This window comes from Manis javanica, chromosome 17, assembly GCF_040802235.1.
Source record: "Manis javanica isolate MJ-LG chromosome 17, MJ_LKY, whole genome shotgun sequence".
NCBI lineage: Eukaryota > Metazoa > Chordata > Mammalia > Pholidota > Manidae > Manis > Manis javanica.
The window spans coordinates 22,226,556-22,245,085 of record NC_133172.1 but is presented as its reverse complement, the minus strand read 5'-3'; the positions used below and the strand labels follow the sequence as shown (position 1 = coordinate 22,245,085).

At 45.0% G+C, this 18,530-nt stretch overlaps 1 long non-coding RNA gene across 1 annotated transcript; it reads right to left on the bottom strand.

Annotated features, from left to right (window-relative positions):
- Positions 1-8,446: 8,446 nt before the first annotated feature.
- Positions 8,447-12,548, bottom strand: LOC140847192 (uncharacterized). The gene is made up of 3 exons (XR_012126926.1): positions 12,302-12,548; positions 11,896-12,123; positions 8,447-8,831 (listed from the first exon to the last, which is right to left on the bottom strand). It is a non-coding gene; the product is annotated as an uncharacterized lncRNA (long non-coding RNA).
- Positions 12,549-18,530: the final 5,982 nt, after the last annotated feature.

The window sequence follows — 18,530 nt, the reverse complement described above, 5'->3', positions numbered from 1 at the left end:
CCACACAGGCTGCATTGATTAGACTTCCTTGTCCTCACAAGTGACTTCAGCAGCAAGACGCTCTCACAGTGTGTCACCCCAGCACTTAGCATCCCTAAAGATCCACCTTGCTTTAAAAAAAGCTCCATGATAAACAGTTTTGAGGTACCTCAAAAAATTAAATATAAAACCATCATATGACCTAGCAATCCCATTGCTGGGTATATATCCAAAAGAAATTAAAACAGGATCTCAAAGAGATTATCTGCATCCCCATATTCACTGAATCATTATTCACAGTAGCCAAAAATACAGAAACAATTTAAGTGTCCATCAATGGATGAACGCATAAAGATTCTGTTTTTTTGTGACAACATTAATGGACCTTGAGGACATTATGCTAATGAAATAAATCAAAGACAAACACTGTATGATCTCACTTACATGTGGAATCTTAAAAAGCAGAACTCAGAGAAACAGAGCAGAGTGGTGGTTCCTAGGAGCTGGGAGGGTGGATGAAATGGGGAGAAGTTGATCAAAGGGTACAAGCTTCTAGACATAAGATTAACAAGCACAGCATGATGTTTATACCTACTAATACTGTGTATATATATATATATATATACTTGCTAAGAGAGTAGATCTCAACCATTCTCACCATAAAAAAGTAATGGTAATTTTGTGATGTGATGGAGGTGTTAGCTATTGCTGTGGTGGTAATCATTTGGGAATATGTAAGTGTATCAAATTAACACATCGTACCCCTTAAACTCACACAATATTATATGTCAGTTATAACCTGATGAAGCTGAGGATGAACACCTCTTTGCTGACATTTTAATAATAATCATATAGTTATTATTACAAACAATTAAAACCTCTACTTTGGTAGCTCCTCCTTGGAATCCCTTGGCATAGAAATAAAAGATCATCTGAGAGGATCTTCAAAGAATGAGCTAGAGAAATCACAAAGATCCCTAGATAATTGACAAAATAGTCCTCTCTTCACACTTACAAATGTAGTCAAGAGTAATTAGTTTAATGTGCAGGACTGACGTTCCATCAAGAGTGTTCATGAAGCACCTTCCAGGTGCCATGACCTATGACAGGTGCTGGGACAGGAGCAGGGCAAGGTGACTCTAGCCATGGCAGGGCAAAGGGATGCAGAGGCACAAAGAAAGTGCCCACTCAAGGCAATGGGGCGAGTTCTTGGTAAGGACAAACTAGTGAGCAGACATCAGTCTGCCTCAGACAAACAGAGAAGTCTTCCTGGAGGAAAAGATGCCTGAGCGCCATGAAGAACAAGCAGCTGGGCCGAGGGAACCCATCCAGGCAGAGGGAGGAGGAGGTGCAAAGATCCGAGACGAGCATGCACCGGGACCCTCCTAGGAAGCTGCAGCCTCTCTGACTGGCTGAGACCAGACCCGGGACCTGAGCAAGGCCAAGGGCAAACCCAGAGGTTTTCAGTTCCCTTCTGTCATTTGAGAAAGCCCCTTCCAAAAGAAAAACAAGGGTCTTAGTATTTCTGCAGAAGAAGCACTTTTCCAATCCTCCTTGAGAATAAATTTACAACCATTCCTCCTTTGAGCTCATTGAAGGAGTTGGGCAGAGGAAGGAAGATTCTAAGCTGACTCACAGAGACAGAGGAAGCAAGTTAAGAAGCTTTCTTTCTTCACATGTGCTCTTAGAATGACTTTTTCACCCATAAGACATTAAATGAGTGTCTGCTCCATGCTAGGATTCAAATAGAAATGATGCTACCAGCTACTGCATGGATGCATATTTTCTATATTTGAACTGGAAGGAGGCCAGACACTGCATATATGCGCAACAGAGACAGAAGTACACTGGAGAAGAAAACCAAGAGGTGCCCAGGAAAGACAAATCATTCCCAAACAATTACCTCTGGAGGAAAAGATGTCCATGCTAAAGAACCATGCTCAGCAATTGTGTCCAAGCCCACACAGATAAGCCTTCAGCATCCCCCACTACACAAGTTCAGGATCTAGAAGAAAAGGCAGGGAACCTGGGCTCGTGAGGAACCAGGGAGGACAGTCAGAGAGCTATTCAGAGGCCAGAGACAGCGGTCTCCCAGATGCAGGGCCACTTTCACTCAGTCAGCCATGCAGAAGTCTGTACCATAAGCTCTTCCCTGTACACACAGTGAAGGAAAGGTGCCAGCCAGCCACCAAGCCCAAGATGTGGCCCACTGGTGAGGATGGCATCCAGGAGGACAAAGCCATTGTGTCCTTAGTTAAAGCCTAAATGATGTCTTAGGATTTGACTTGCCTCAATGTCCAAATAAAAGTACTCTGTGGAAGCCAGGGGTACAAGCCTTTAGATCCCCCCTGGCCTGTAGAATCTACTGTAGTGCCCCCACCCCAATGAAGCCCACTTTCTGGATGGGGTGGATACACTCTCCATATATGTGCCTTCTGCTTCCAGGTAAGCAAAACCCCAAGGCTGAAACAATAGACGTGTTCACGTCACCTATTGTCCTTAGAAGACCTATAGCACTAACGGAAGGGAAAGCTCACTCATGGACATGAAGTGGTTCCCCTCAAAACCTCCTCCACATCAACCTGTGTGGGGGCCAGCCGGGGATCTCTGCACCACATGGCGTGACCACTGCAGGGCCACTTTACACCTCCCTCTTGCCTGCGAAACTCACTGATCTTTACTTTTCAGCAGCTCGGAGACATCTCTGGGACTTCTATACAGCTCCTGTCAAAATGTCGGGGCAGTAACTACAAACTTTATTTTGATGTCTTGCTTTTCGGGAATAATTACTCTGTACCTAAAATGGTAGCCTATTTACTGCTTGTGCAAAAGATGACAATAAAATCAATGTTGAACAATTCCCCGAAGTCCATCAAAGTCTTTTGCAATATTAATGGATCAGTGGGTCTAAGAGGTGTGAGCTCATGCTGGCCTGAGCAGACCAGTGAGGAAACGTTCTTTTCTTATCAGCCAGCTAACCCTTGTCTGCCAAATTCATTCATTCTAAAAAGTTGGCTCAGTCCCTGGGGTGAGAGAGTTAGTGGAATTACGGGAGAAGAGGAGAGAGCAGACTGACAAGTACATGGAATCTCAAACCCTGTGAGCTGGCAGGCACTGGTAGGGTCTGACAGGTCCAACCCATTATCTAGAGCCAAGGGCCTGGGTCCATGGGGAATGGTTCCCCCAGAGCCAAACCCACAACTAATAAGCTGTGAAGCCAGACCCAGAACCACATCCTCTGGTTCCTGGTCTAAAATTATATCCACCATTCTGCTCTGGTAGTTAATGATCATTTTCTCTCGTGGCATTCCCTCTCAGAACACAGACATGTCCAGAGCAAAGTGGGAACTTCAGCCAGGACGGCAGGCTCTCCAGGGTGTCCTAGTCATGTGGCTGAAATCCAGGTGCCAGCGAAACTTCAACGTTCAGAGAAGTTTGGAGAAGGCTGCATGAACATGCCCAATCTGTGCAGTCACAGTGTATTAAATTAAAAATCAGATTAAAGACAAATTAAAGGCCCTGAGAAGTCTTGGAATAAGCAATTTGTTGAACTTTTCTTGCCCAGCATTTCTAGAACGCCCATGAACAAGGCATTTTGGTGGGGGAGAAGTGCGTGCAGAGTATTGGTTGGAGAATTCACTGTGACAAAACAGGTCTTTAACACATGCAACAGTTTCACACTGGGAAGGTGATGGCGGTGGAGAAGCAGTAATGGGTGTGGGGAAGGCTCAGTGGAACAAAGCCCATAGGCAAGGAACAGGAGGAGGGAGGTGAAAGACTTCGGTGCTGTCGAAGGCCGCCCTTGGGCCTAGGGCAGCCAGGGCTGTCCAGTCCTGATGTGTGTGGAGGGGAAGGGTGAGCTGGATGGAAGCCCAGAGAGGAGACACACGTGGAGTCTAGAGAGGTGCAAAAAATAGTGTGGCAGAGCAGTTTCCAGTCTGCCCACAGTAAGATCACTTCCGACTGATGGGGCACCAAGGGACAGTGGAAGACAAAAGACAGGACACAAAAGGCCATTAGGAAAGGATAAGCCCCACCTTTGTACTGGTGCTCCAGCCAGCTCCTGAGCATCTGTAAATGCAGAGGCCTGAACTGCCCCTGGCATGACCACAGAGGTCACTGGGGCTACCTGACTGGCCATCCTGCAGCAGGCTCTGAGCAGAGGGAACACACCCTCTCTAGGCATGAAATTCATGCACAGAGGCCAATCCTTTGGGGAGCTGGACACACCTGATGTCTTGCAGAGGTGACATTGTGCTTTGGGTTTGTTCTCCGCCCCAGGAATTTATTGCCTCTTACGGCTGCATCAAGAGATCAAGCCTATGACTTTTGGGAAGAGTATCTTCACCAGGCCATGTCCTGGACGCCCCTGAACTGCATCCTCACAGCCTTTCCGTCCCTGAAAGGCTTCCCACGACTTTTCTGCTCATCCTGACTCATCTGCAACCTTTTCCACAAGCTCAGCCAGACATTCCCTGAGGAAATATAATCTGCAACTGAGAAATAACTGTGGGAACTTACCTTTTGTTTCCTGTCCCCAAAACAAATGTATAGGAATGTGAATGTCCCCAAATGCTAGGGTTTTAAACAATTTTTGGAGGCCAAAACCACACATCTTACTGAAATCTGTCATGATGCCTACTCCCTAGATTTCCTTTTCTTTTACTCAGAAAACCTCAGTCGAATCAGGGTGGCATGATTCCCTGTTAGAGAAATCATTTCTCCTTTCCTCTGGTGGGTTAGATATGTTTAGGTGTTCACTGATCCTGCACTTGATTAATCACCCCCTGCTGCCTCCTCGCAGCTCACCAGTAGGGCCTGAAAGTCAGTGGGCTCTAGCAGTGATCAAGGTCCTCCGATCCCATGGCCGTGCGGGCACCAGCTGCACCTTGGGACAGGCATACCAGCATTTCCCATTTGAATTTCTTCAAAGCTAGCCAGTGAAAATGAGCCGATCCCAAATACTTGTTGCACACTCCTCTGTGAACACGGCCTCCTGCAACCTGCACCCTCAGCCACACTTGATCTAATCCCTCCAGCCTGCCTTCCTCAGCTGTGCTTGGAAAAAGCTCACCAGGAAAAAACAGAGAGAGCCAACAAGAACCAGCAGGAAGAGGCGGAAGACCCGAGTACATAGAGAAGAATTGAGTCCGATGTTGGGAATGAGAGGTGAGATACAAAAATAGAGAAGAGGAGGGAAATACGTATTTAGTGAGAGGGCGAAAGAGAGCGAAGAGCCTTGCATTGCCCCTGCAGTGGTCCCGACCCAGGCAGCCATCACCAGCTGTATGATGGAGGAACTCTGTCCCCTTACCTGCGGCCAGCGGCAGTGTTTTTTCAGTGATTCCACAGGAGTCAAAAACCCAACAAAGCGCATCGCGGGCGCTGTAAAGGGAGCATGCTGCTCGTGTCTGTGACCACTGTATGCAAAGCTTGGCATTAGTCACAGCCAGGCCGGCTGTGACAGGCCTGAAGTGAGGGAGATTAATGCGAGGCTGGGGCACTTTATTATTGTCATTCTGTTCTTTCAGACTCTGCCTCTGACTTTCAATTTTGCTCCAGAATTAATTGTCTGCTCCCTGCAGTATGACTGATGGAGAAGGATACGCGTAGCCCAGGCACCTGGCTCTGGCCTTGACAGTCCGAGGCCCGGCGAGGGATGTATTGTGTGCGGTCAGAGCAGGGGACAGACGGGCATCTTTCAAAGAATCCACCCATACCACACCTGCCTTCAATCAGCTGTGACCAAAGATCATCCTTTGCTAAGAATCATCTTTGCTGTAGATCCCTAACAACGCACCGTGCTCCTATTAAGGAGTCTCCCTGGAACCCAGAGCTCAGTTGGTTGGTAGAATCCTTCCCAGCACTTCAGCTCTGATTTTCTTCCTCTGATTCTGGGCCATAAATTAGGAGTGCAGCCTCTTAGGCTCCAGCCCTCCCAGATGTAAGCGTTTTTGTGAGCATGTCACACATGGTGTCTCTGACAATAGGAAATGTAAGGCTGGTGCCCTTTTCTAGTTGAGTTAATTTGCAACCTGCCTCCTCGTTACCCACCCCTGCCCCATCTTCCCTCCTCTCAAAAAACTTACCTGTTTTTTTTTTAAATATTTGAAATGGAAAGCCTTCCTTAATATAAAATCCTGAAAGAAGTCTCTCACAAAATAGCAATGTTCCTGCTTTAGAAGGAGTTGAGAGTCCAAAAAAAACGGTGTGGAATGGATAAGTGAATGGATGAATGAGTAAGTGAGAGTCCTACAAAGAATGAAAAAGAGAGAGGCATATTTTGTTTTTACAGATAAATAAAAGCTTACGAAATACAAGCCTTCCTACAATTTTTAAAAGCCAAGTTCAGACACTATCCATTTGTCTGAACGTTGACAGCCTCATTCCCATTTGCAGACGTGGTCATGAAAATTTGGATATGATTCTTTTTCCTACTTTTTCAAATGGAGCCCCACTTTAGATGTTTAAGAACTTCTTTGAAGGAAAGAAAGTCTTTGTGTAATGCATTCACAACATTAACTTCCATGCTGCGGTCTAGGCGTGTTGCAGTAAAGACTAGTTTTCAACATGAGGTTGATGTTATGGTTTCAGTGCATGAAATACACAGGTTTTCCTAGCCCCTCCTGAAATGAAGTTTCATTAAAGGAGCATCTCAAGTTTCCAAGGTACCTCTTCCTCTGAATGGGGTAAGATTGACACCTGGGTGAAGGAAAACCAGTGAACAAGGGAAAGGCCAAGTGTTGATGAGCTGAGAACTGTTTTAAAGGCTGGTTTTCTGTAGAACTTTCAGGAGTTCCTTCTAAATATGCTGCCTGACTATAGCCTGCAATAAATTATTACAGCTTTAACTCATCTGGTACTTTCATACGATTACGGTATTATGTTAAAGGGTACAGAAATATATAATATGCTCAACTGTCTCTACAGTTGATACCAGAGGGAAAATTACCACCACTCAGTGAAGAAGATCCAACCTCATTACATTAATGATTTATCACAATGGGAAAATGTGAAAAGTAACTAGTTGCTTTTATGAAAAGAGGCAGCTTTTCCCACTGGCAACTCCTGCAGGCTCCTACAGAAGAAGAGTTGAGAAGGGGCTCCAGAAGGCCACACTCTCCCACCCCCTTCCAAATCTCCCTCTGTAACCTCAAGGAGGAGGTGTGCAGGCAAACGTTGGAATATCCTTCAAACTTGACATTAAGTATTCAAATGTTACTTAAGCAAAGTGTGAGCAATTAAATTAATCAATCTTCCCAGCCATGTACAGAACAGATGTTCAATAAATCCTCTTTGCTTACAGTGAGGGGGGAGAGTCCACTTTTAACTGTCCTTCAGCGATGACACTGTTCAGGCGTCCTCTGCCGGCCTCCTGGGCCACCCTCAGGTGCTTCTGCTGTGCTTTCCTTTATTATAAATAACAACAGGCCACCTGGACTACCTGTGCTACCTGGGAGCCTCAAGTTTAATGATCCTTCTGACGCACGGCTCCACTCTCTCCTGATCCTGGGTAATGGGGCTGATGGGAATGGCGATAGAGTGACGGCTGGCAGTGACTGATGACTCCCTGCCAATGTGTGCTGCTGACAAGCAGTGAATATGGGCCAGTGTTGCAGAAAGGTCAGGATAAAAGTACTTTCTTGACTTTCAGAGTTTTTCCAGAAAAACAAGCAAACAAGCCCAAACCATCCAGATTTCCATCCCAGGTGCCAACTTCAGCTTGGCTCCAGGAGGGCTGGTTTGTTCTCAGTCCTAGCAAAAGTGGCAGCAGCAATCAGATGCTGTGGTTTACGTGAGAATGGAACGCTAGACACTAGGGAGCAGGAGCCTTATTTTCTTTGCATGAACAATTCCCAGTGAGTAACTTCACCCTTGGGCTTCCAGGGACATTTAAAGGGAGCCACTCAGCAAGCAATTCTCCTCCAACCTCCAGGTGATCCTACAGAGCCTCCATGTCACTCTACCACGCACCCAGACCCAGAAGTAGCACTCCTGGCCTCCTCTCTGCTGCAGAGCGAACTGACCTCCAATTTAACAAATAATTAAATCCACAAATGTGCCAGCTTGGCAAAGATAGCAGGACTTCACCTGTCCCCTGTGGCTTCTCTAACTAAATCTGTTGTCCTGCAGGGGAGAGGGGGAATCCTGAAGCACGGGAAGGCACTTGGTCCCAGTCCCACAGTACCATCCCCGCAGACCAGGACCCACCCCAGCCTGAAGTCTCTGACCGTCACCCACCACAACCCACAAGACCACTGACATTCAGAAGTGGCAGTACAATCCCTGCCCTACAGATATATAACTTCAACCTTTTGAAAGCTGCCTTTCCATATATGGACTTTATCCACATTTTAATGAGGCTTTAAAATCTCCAAGATTAAGCTGGTATTTTATGTAGAACTGCCTGCTTTTTATGATATCCTGACATGTTGTACAACATTTGGTGACTATATTGATCCTTATAAATTCAGCATCTATATATATTCATGAAAAGTACCTTTTCTCCCCACTCGGGCCACACGATGATCCAGACACACATTTCCCTGAGTGGAGACAATAAAACCGCAATTGTCATGGTTTTGAGCATACACAATGTTTCAGTGTTTTCAAATTAAACCCCTTTTACCATCTGCTTGAAAACTCCCAGGTGAGGAAATGACAGTGCCTTTCCAGGTATCTGATGGTGTAAGTGCCCCTGTTTCTCCTTCAGGTGAGCCAGTTATAAATCCTGAGGGGCTCCGCCAGGGCTTCCTCCCGCTTGGGACGTGATACATCTTCATGCCCTCATGTTTGCCTGACCACAGAGACCAACCTCCCGGTGTTGCTTTGTGCCATTTCATGCTTTTAATCTGAAACAAATGATTGCAGGGGGGGCAGAAAAACATTATCACCTTGGCAAAGCATCAGGAGTATAAAAAAAAAAGAAGAAGAAGAAGAAGAAAGAGACTATGGGCAAATTCATCTTCAGCTGCTACAATCAATCTCTCACCTAAAGAAATACACAATAACTAGGCGGGAAAGAGCCAAGATTTATGACTTAGAAACACCTACACTGACCAGCATATACCTAGTCTTCTTGGCTCCCTCCCCACCAGAACGGCTCTCTCTAACAGTTACAATGATAAACTGTCTCTCCCTACTGTTTTACAAGTACATTAGCTTTATTTAATGAGATCTCAGAGTAATTTAACAGATGTATATAGGACATAAGACTAGGAAAACTCTTGCTACTTTGGGTACTTTTGCCAAGGTATTCTAGGACAGCTAATCTGAAGTGTAGCTTTATATTCTTTGAAAAAGTATTATTCAAATTTTCAGGAGGCTTTTAAAAATTATTTTAATAGAAATATTGTATTATAATCAGCGAGGAGAGAGCCACTTTCTCCTTTCCCTGCATTCAGCCCATCAAAAGCAAGGATAAATGGGCTTTCTGAAATCACGGGGACTCACTTACATATTGAATTGTCAGGAAGCATGTCATTGTCAGAAATTAATAAATTTGTAAAAAGTCTTCTATTCACCCACCTCCCAGAAGGAGTAAGAAGAAACCTGGGTATGAGGGAAGGGAGAGAGGAAAAGGGAGGGAGAGGAAGACTTTTTGAGAGGGAGGTAGGGCTCCTGTCCCTTCACGCAATGCCACACCCTCCCGGGGTGGGGGCAGGCTGCTGCCCTTGCCACCTTCCGTGCCTGGCACGTTTGCCAGGAGCACCTCCCCAGCCAGCTGCTTTCTTCTCCCCTGACACACCTTCTCACTCAGTTCTCTGGTAGCCGTAATGGAGAAATGACAATGGTATTAGCTTTTTAAAAATTGCTTTAATAAACTGCCAATTAATACGTGAGAAGAGGAAGCCACGGGAAATTACCTAGCCGTTCTTAAAATAGAATTAAAGACGGAGGGGGACTTTTTTCTTCATTGTTCCAAAAACACAAGGATGGTGGTCTCACCAGGTGGCGGCTTTCTGAAACAAACCCTCCTGAGACAAAATCTAGGCCGCATGGCCCCGCATACTCCTCTGCGGTACAATTTACTCAGTTTCCAAGTGGAATTTTATCCTGGATTTGGTCAATGGCGTCAATAAAATGCATTGAAAAAAAACAAAACAGAACCCCAAAAAAAATAGCTTAAAATTCTCTTCAGTGGTGATCCCAGTTCTAATTGTGTTTGTGGCTTTTCTTTTTTTTTCAAACAAAAAATTGTTTTGTTCAGCTACTGGTTGCTTTCTTTTTAAATCTTTTAAATTATTTGTAACAGCCTCCAACTGATATTTACAATTCTGCAGAAGTGTGCTGTGTGTCCTCTCCTCAGAGGTTGGTATAGTCCCCCATAGAATCCCTTCAGTGGAATCCCTTGAAGAGCACCGTGGCATGTGATATGGGGTCATTTCAGAAAGAGCAAAATACGGCAGCAGGTAGGTACAGATTAAAGCATGTGCCACATGAGTGTCAGTTCAAGGTAAACGTATTTAATGGCATTCTACAAAATATGTAATATTTTACCTAGTGCTAATGGCTCCTTATGAATAATTTAAGAAATCCAATGCAGTCTTTTTAAAAGATAGCATTCACTGTGAGCATAAAATTCAGTCAAATGAAAGATTATGAAACCAGTGATGACCATACGAAATTGCAACAAGAAATCACAACGCACCAGCTCACTTTGGGGGTAAGGGGCTGAGGAAGGAAGAGGGAGAGATGGAGGGACAAGTGAGGGGCAGAGCACACCAGTCAGGGCAAGAACAAATCTATTGCATGAAATTTCATTTCTTGAGAGCTATACATCAAGTTGTATTTGTTTAATGAGGTTGGCACCAGAAAGATGTATAGAACATGTCAGACACCCGGTACCAATGCGTAGTGGGGGAAAGATACCATCTCAGACTCTGACCACTCACTTAGTCTTCCAGCAGCTTCTCTATCTGGTGGTTCTTTAGGGAATAATAAATGAGAGGGCAGAAGGAACAAGGAGCCAAATAATGAAAAACACACAAAAAAAGAAAAATTATAACATTGGAGAGCAAAGTAGAGCCAGATTTACTGACCTCACAACTACATAATCAAGAGAAAGTTATCACTGAAGAAACTTTTACGAAGCAGTATGATCTTAAATAACAAGGAGTCCTGTGAAATTTACAGCACTTTTAAGATATGCAAATTGAATGCAAGGTATAGACATAAGGGTAATTAATTGTAAATCTAAGAATAATGTTTCTTTGTCAGGCTGTCTCCATGTTGTGGAATACATTCTAATGTGCCTTAACTTGGAATATTTTTTAAAGGCTGGCCTAATTATAAGATGTTCAGAATTTCAAAATACTAGTTATTCTTATCATTTAATTTAGCTGCTGTAACATTTAATAACAGAATTTACTGATTGCTTGAAAATATTTTAATCTTTCAAGGTGAAAGCACCTGTTTCCAAGTCCAGACAGTCAGGATCTGTGTGTAGGGAGAATGTCACCAGCAGGACCACCTTCCACAGGTCCTGATTAGTCGCTGGGTGTGGAGGGAACGGAGTAGTGGGCGACGGTTACTTTGTTGCTTCTCTTCAACATTGGGCCAGGCTCTGACTCTTGCAGTGATTTCCTTATGCTGTTGGGAACAATGACTGATCTGCATGGTTGATGTTTAGTTCTCTCCTACTGATGAAAGCCTCTAACATCTCATTATTGAAAGTGGCAGATTCCATACACAATAGGGTGCCTGACACCATGGCTAGTACCGAACCCTATACATACTGTTTTTTTCTTAAAAATACACACCTATGCAGAAGTATAATTTATAAACTAGGCAGAGTAAGAGATTAACAAAAATAACCGAGGGTAAAATGGAACAATTATAACAATATACTGTAATAAAGTTCTGTGACTGTGGTCTCTCTCTCTCTCTCAAAATATCTTACTGTACTGTACTCACCCTTCTTCCTCCTGATTATATGAGATGGTAAAATGCCCACGTGACGAGGTGAAGGGAGGTGAGTGATGTAGCTGTGGTGACATAGCATTAGGCACTAACGATCTTCTGCCTGTGCGTCAGAAGGTGGATCATCCGCTTCTGGACCTCGGTTGACTGGTTAACTGAAACCACGGAAAGTGGACCTACAGACAAGCAAGGCACCGCTGCATAATGGGTTCTGAGAAGCTCCTAAATATGAAGACAGAAAGAGCAGTTTTCAGAGCAAGGGAATCTGGCACTTGACTCTCACCAAGAAAACTCTTAACCGGGATGCACTTGAGGAGAACAGGGAAGGGGAGTCAGAGGGATTTAAGCAAAGCAAAGGAGGACTGAGACGGATGGGCAAGTATCTCAGTCCTCTGCCCACCCTCAAGCGCCTGGCTCAGAGAAGAGGACTCTGAAGGGATGTGAGATGGGCTGCCTCTTCCTCTGAGGATGAAAACAAACGGAACTTCTGGAATCCCATCTCACGTTCCTCAGAGAACATCTGACCAAAAGTGGACCAGGAGACTGCAGAAGGTCTGGGTCAGGGGAAGGAGGGTGTAGGGGCAGCCCAAGGAGAGCACTGTGAAAGGAGAAACCCCACTCCTGGGCGAGGCACACGAGCCCACAGGTGCGCCGTTGTTTGAGCGCTAAGCACTTGGCCGTGCGCGTGCTGTGCTGCCGTGGTGATGCTCGCCCCTGCCTCTCTTCCTGCGTTACCGCCGGCTGCTCCTCTATGCTGCCTTCACTGGCTCCTTATCATTTCAACGTCAAAGAAAATGCTGGCGTTCCCCAGCGCTCTGTCTGGGACCCTTTACTCCTTTTTTCTCCACACTCCCACCCTGGGATTTCATCCAGTCTCAGAACACTAAAAACCAGTTCTGTGCTGGGGACTCCTAAATTGAAATCTCCAGTCCAGGATTTCCGGGCAAACATCTTACAGCCTCAGTGTCTACTCTCGGTCACCAGTGGACATTTCTAAGCTACTGCATCCCAAATGCATCTCCTTTGCCTGGAATGCTCTGCTCTCACTCTAGATAACTCTCAGGCCTTGGGTCATGGTTCTAATGTTACCTTTCTCTGATCACCCTATATTAAGGAGGGTGTCTCTCTTGTTTCTCTATCTCATATTTTCTTACATGCTTACTTTGGAGAAACATACACGATTTATATTTGTCAATGAGTTGTTTATTTTATGTTGCCTGTGTGATCCACTGAGAGGATCTGGGGCGTGTGTGGCTTGGAGGAGGACAGAGGATGTCTCTGCCATGCCACTGCTCAGCCCACTGCCTCTGGCCTTCTGTTTGCCACAAGTGGGTTCTCAATGGATAATTGGTGAGCAACATGGTTTGTTTGCCAGCTCAGAAAGCTGGTGTGGCCAGTGCCTCCTCCCAGGGCCTCCCAACAGTCTTGCAGCACATCCCACATTGCTGGGTGCAGACAGAGTATCCTGGCACATTGCATTCATCTCGGGGAACCTCAGCTGAGAAACAAGATGGACCAAAAAAAGACATGAGAATAGCAAGGACTCCAGAGAATAAGCCATCCAAGTCTCGGGTTAAGGAACAAAGAATACTGAGCCTGGAGGGAAAAGATGACTGAATGGTATTACAGCAACTATTTGAAAGAGAGTCTGGAGGGACAGGAGTGAATTACTCTGCACAACTGCAGAAAGCACACTTAGGACAGGGAAGTGAGGAAGCAGTGCAGGTTGGTAACAACTGCTGGGCCCCAGAGCAAAACAGCCATGGACTCAATCCCTGCCACTGGCTATCTTGTGGGACCCTGAGCAATTACTCTATTTTGTCATAACTCAGCTCAATTCCCTGTTGAAAGGATTTAGTGAAATGTGTGCAAGGCATCAGAGAAAACAAATATTCCCCATGCTTCATATTTGTGGGAAAGAGTAAGGTTTCCTTAAGGTTCATTTCAGAATACCTTGATTGCTATTTCCTCACCAGCTCATACTGTAGCTCTAGTCTCTTGCAAAGTTGAACCATTCCTTGCCCCACTCTCTCAAATATATTTGGGATTTTTCAAGAGGCTCACTTCCTTGTTCTGAGAAATCATTAGTCTTTCGCTTTTGGCCTTAGCACTTTCAGCCCATTCAGCCCCAGGCCCCAGTTTCGATAAATGGAAGTAACCCCAGCCATTGATCTTAGTTACCGACGATCTCAATATTCGTGCTGTAGGAACAGCTCTTGTAAGGCCGGGAATCAAAGTTTCCCTCCCCAAAAAAACACCATTAAGGAAATGAAAAGGCAAGCCAAAACCTTAGGGAAAATAATATGTGTAAGTATATAAAAATACCAGACAAAAAGCCTGGTTCTATACTATGTAAAGGATTCCTAAAAATTAACAATAATACCAACAAAAAGTAAAGGCCCAAGGTACAAAATGGCAAAGAATTAAATGGATACTTCACAAAAAAAGAGATACAGATACAGACAATATACACATGGAAGTGCTCAGCATCATCGTTTCTCAGCGGAACGCAAATCAAAACCACACAGGGATACCGTATCATACCTACTATAATGGCTAAAATTGAACAGAATGGCAAACCCAAATGCAGGCTAGAATGTAGGACAACTAGAAGTCTCACACAGTGCTAATGGGAATCCCATATGGGACAAAACTGTTATAAAGTTAAACAGTAACAATCTGATCCAGAAAATTATACTCCTAGCTATTTATCAAAAAAAAAAATATTTATAAAAAGATGTGTACACAGATGTTCACAGCCGCATTATTTCCATCATAGCCAAAAACTGGGAAAAAACCAATGTCCACCAAGCAAGGAATGGGTAAATATGTTGTTTTACAGTGATACAATGAGATACTATTCAGAAATAAAAATTGAAAAAAACTGACATGGGAGAATCTCAAAAATGCCATGTTGAGTCAAAAGGATGCACAGCATATGGTTGTCTTTATATGAAGAGCTAGAGCAGGCAAAGGCAACCAGTGATGACAGAGATCATGTCAGTAGTTGCCTTGGCGTGGTGTGTAGACATTGTCTCAGGAGGGACATTTTACGGTGGCCGAAATGGTCTAAATCTAGAAGGAGTTTTGGCTATGTGAACTTGCACACTGGCCAAAACTGATCAAAGTGTATGCTTAAAATATGAGCATTTATTGTATGTAAATTTATTTTAATAAAGTTGATTATAAATGGGAAAAATAAATACAAAAACAACAAAATATCTGTCCACACTTTAGGTCATGCTTAGTTGTGGAAGGGGTGTCTGATGGCATGCTGGGTGCAAAGTGTTGGGAGCTCACTGAAGTATCTCTTTACGATCAAGAAAGTGGCCCTTTTCTCTCCTGCATACACTCAGCCACCAAGCAGCCCAGTCTACTTCAGTCCTGTCTGTTACCCAACCAGAGAGAAAATAAGATAATGCAAATGGAGAGCAGAGTGGGAGGACCCTACAGATGTCTCCCAAAGGTAGCAAACTAGGCTGACCCAAGGGTGAGGCCCTCTATCTCTTGGTGATGCTCCAGTTCTGTGGGGAGGGGGAGGCACCTTTACTCTGTAACTTCTAGTTATTAAAGGGGGTTGTCCACACTGCTGTACCCACTTTTGCTCCCAGCACCTCATAAAGTTGTGGATATTTGAAGTGTACCAGCTGAACTGCGCCAGGAACTGTAACTTCACCCAAGGAGCCTGGCTATCTCGGTGTATCCCTAAAATGTGCCTGCAGAATAACATTGTGCTCCCTGCCACAGCAGGTGCCTTGGAGGAACCACAAGAAGCAAGAAGCACTGCACTGCCACTCTCTGTGCATCTCTTCCTGCCACCACAGCAGCAGAGCCCACAGAGGCTAAGACCTTGGGCTCAGAGGTCAGACAGACCTGGGTACAGGTCACAGCTCCACCCACTTAGCCACTGACCTTGAGTTCCTTAACCTCTCCTGGCCTCAGTTAAGTCATCCCCATAATGGGTAGAGTCAAAGCACCTGCCTCTCAAGGTTGTTAGAAGTAGATGAGATAGTAGAAGTAAAGGGTTGAGAACTTTACTAACTTGACTCATTTGGTACAACTCACAAAAGTTAGCTATTATTATCATCCCATGGAAATGAGGGCAGAGAAATCAGAGATTCAAAAGGAAATGGTGAGAGACAGGGAGCAGGAGAGGGGGAATGAACCAGAGTAAAAGACTAAGTTGAGAATGCAAAAAAAGTATTTAGAGAAAGAGGTAGAAACAGAAGAAGAATGAACTCAAATTACACTTTTCTTCCTAAGCTTGCCCAAGCGTTCCCACAGTCTGCCGAGCATAATTTGGACCTGGTTATTTAAAGGACTCTGGGATAATACAGTGGGAAGACAGGTCTGCACTGTAACTCACACAATTTATCACACAGAGAAGAGCCACTAATCTTTTTAGGAAACAAGGTATTCACAGTTATTTAAGGCTAATATTTATGCATCACCACACATCGTGAGCACAGACCAATCTTCATCCTCACACGGCCAAGATCTGGGAAGGTCTTTAGCAGCAACGTTCCATATTTTAAGCCCCTTATAGAAGTCTCACCCAGTAGTCTGAACCAGCTCTGTTATTAACTGCCTCCATACACCAGATATATTCATGCACAATGCTAATTAAAAGAGCAGATTTTCCTGAGGTAGGTGAATGCTAAGCTGGGTGGATACAGGCTTGAGTGAATATCCTACAGGCCAAAGCCACATTGTTGCTTTTCTAGTGCAATCAATTTTTCAAACTCAGAACCTTCAGGAAATGCATAAATATCGTTCTGGCACAGTTCAGCTGGTCCACTTCAAATATCTACACTTTATGAGGTGTTAGGAGCAAAAGTGGGTACAGCAGTATGGGCAACCCCCATTAATAACTAGAAAGATCCCCAGCCCCTGCCCATCCCACCAGCGACCTGATCTTAATTAACCACTTTTGGCCAGAATAGCAGGTACAGACTATCAGGTGCATGTTTCTGTGCAACCCCCATTAAACATGTACGTGTACACGTTTCCATCATCTTCTGGTCACTGCCAAAGTTGCCTACTAGAAACCCCTGTCCCTTGTCTATCTCCTTCTTTTCTTTCCTACCCCCTCACCTGAAGGATTCCATGTCATCCTGCCCCAGCCCTCGCTGGGTCTTGCCATTGACTCTTGATATTTCTTTAGCATACCTAGGTCTCCTTTTATGCCCTTGTATTATAATCTGGGCCACTCATCTTTCTTAACCCTGGGCCACCAGGATGGAGTCTCTTCTGGACATCCAAACTTACTTCTGGTCTGTGCTCATCTCTCATTGACTGATCTCGGTGTGATGCTATCCCCAAAGATCTCCTCTCCACCAGGGGTGAGAATGACATGGACAGAAGGGATAGGGGCACTGGGTTGTGGTGAAACAAGAGGATTAAGTGAACATAAAAACACACCTGTCATGGGAAGTTCTTTCTTTATGGCCAGGGATGTTCAGAGGACAAAGGGAGATGCCAACCCTTTCTGGGTAGAAATAGAGATGCCTACCTGACTCTCCATGTCCCAGTGCTCAATGGATCTCTCTTCTAACTGCTTCCAGCCCTCCTTCACCCTCCCTCACTTGCCCCTAAGTATTCACCACCTGGTTTCCTGATCAACTGTTCTGTGGTTTATGCTTAAAAGTACCTGGAGAGCCTGGTTCCACTCAGTCACCCTCACAGCAATGTGCCACATAGAAAGGACATCAAGAAAGGCCTTGCTAATTAATTCCAGCAGGAGGCAGTGGGGAGGATGTGCTTATTGTTCACAAGCCTACCCTAGATATTAGCATCACCTGCAGAGGTCTAAATGACACAAAGCTACAAGATGCCTGAACGCCACCTCAAATGTTCAGAACTGGTTTCTGCTGCAGGTGGGGATCCCTGGGAAACAGGACGACTCTACAGCGGAGTTTATGTGCAGGAGGTGTATTAGGGACTACACCCGGGATCAACCTGAAGAAGGGAGGAGATGGAAACAGGGGTCACTGGGAAGAATGGATTCACAGTGCAGGTCAACAATGGCCATGGCTGAATCCTTGCAGAACTCTGGAATTAGAATGGCCCTTCAGAGTTGTCCCAAGTTGACTGGGATTTTATAGCCCAGAATCAATCATTCACTGGATGTGAGCCACCCTGGGAGAGAGTGTAACCTTGGTTGAGCCACCTATCTGTAGCTGAGGAAATCACCGAAGGGGGTGACAGCTGAAAGCTGCCCGCCAGATGCCCTCTTAGGAGGTGACGAAGCCATTCTCCATTGAAGGGGAGCACATGATAGTATCCAACCCCCTCATCCGTTGCTGGAAAATTAGCTCTCCTCCTTGCCTGCTGGTCATTTGGCACAGGGAGGCCAAAGTGTTCAGGAAGCACTTATGGCTTATTCTTGCTCTGTCTGTTGGCAGAAATCTTTCCTCTTTGGGTGTCAGGACCTCTAACCCTGCAGAACCCCAAGCCGTGGGTTCAGGAGGGCAGATTGCCCAAGTGGGTTAATGGGAGTGATGGTAAGTAGGACGCTCCTGCTTCCTAGGTCCAGATCCGTGTTTTAACCTGTGGAGTAAATATAATCATACATGGTGACAATACATCAAATAAACATCTTTAAATCAACATGTATTTCTCATTCTTGG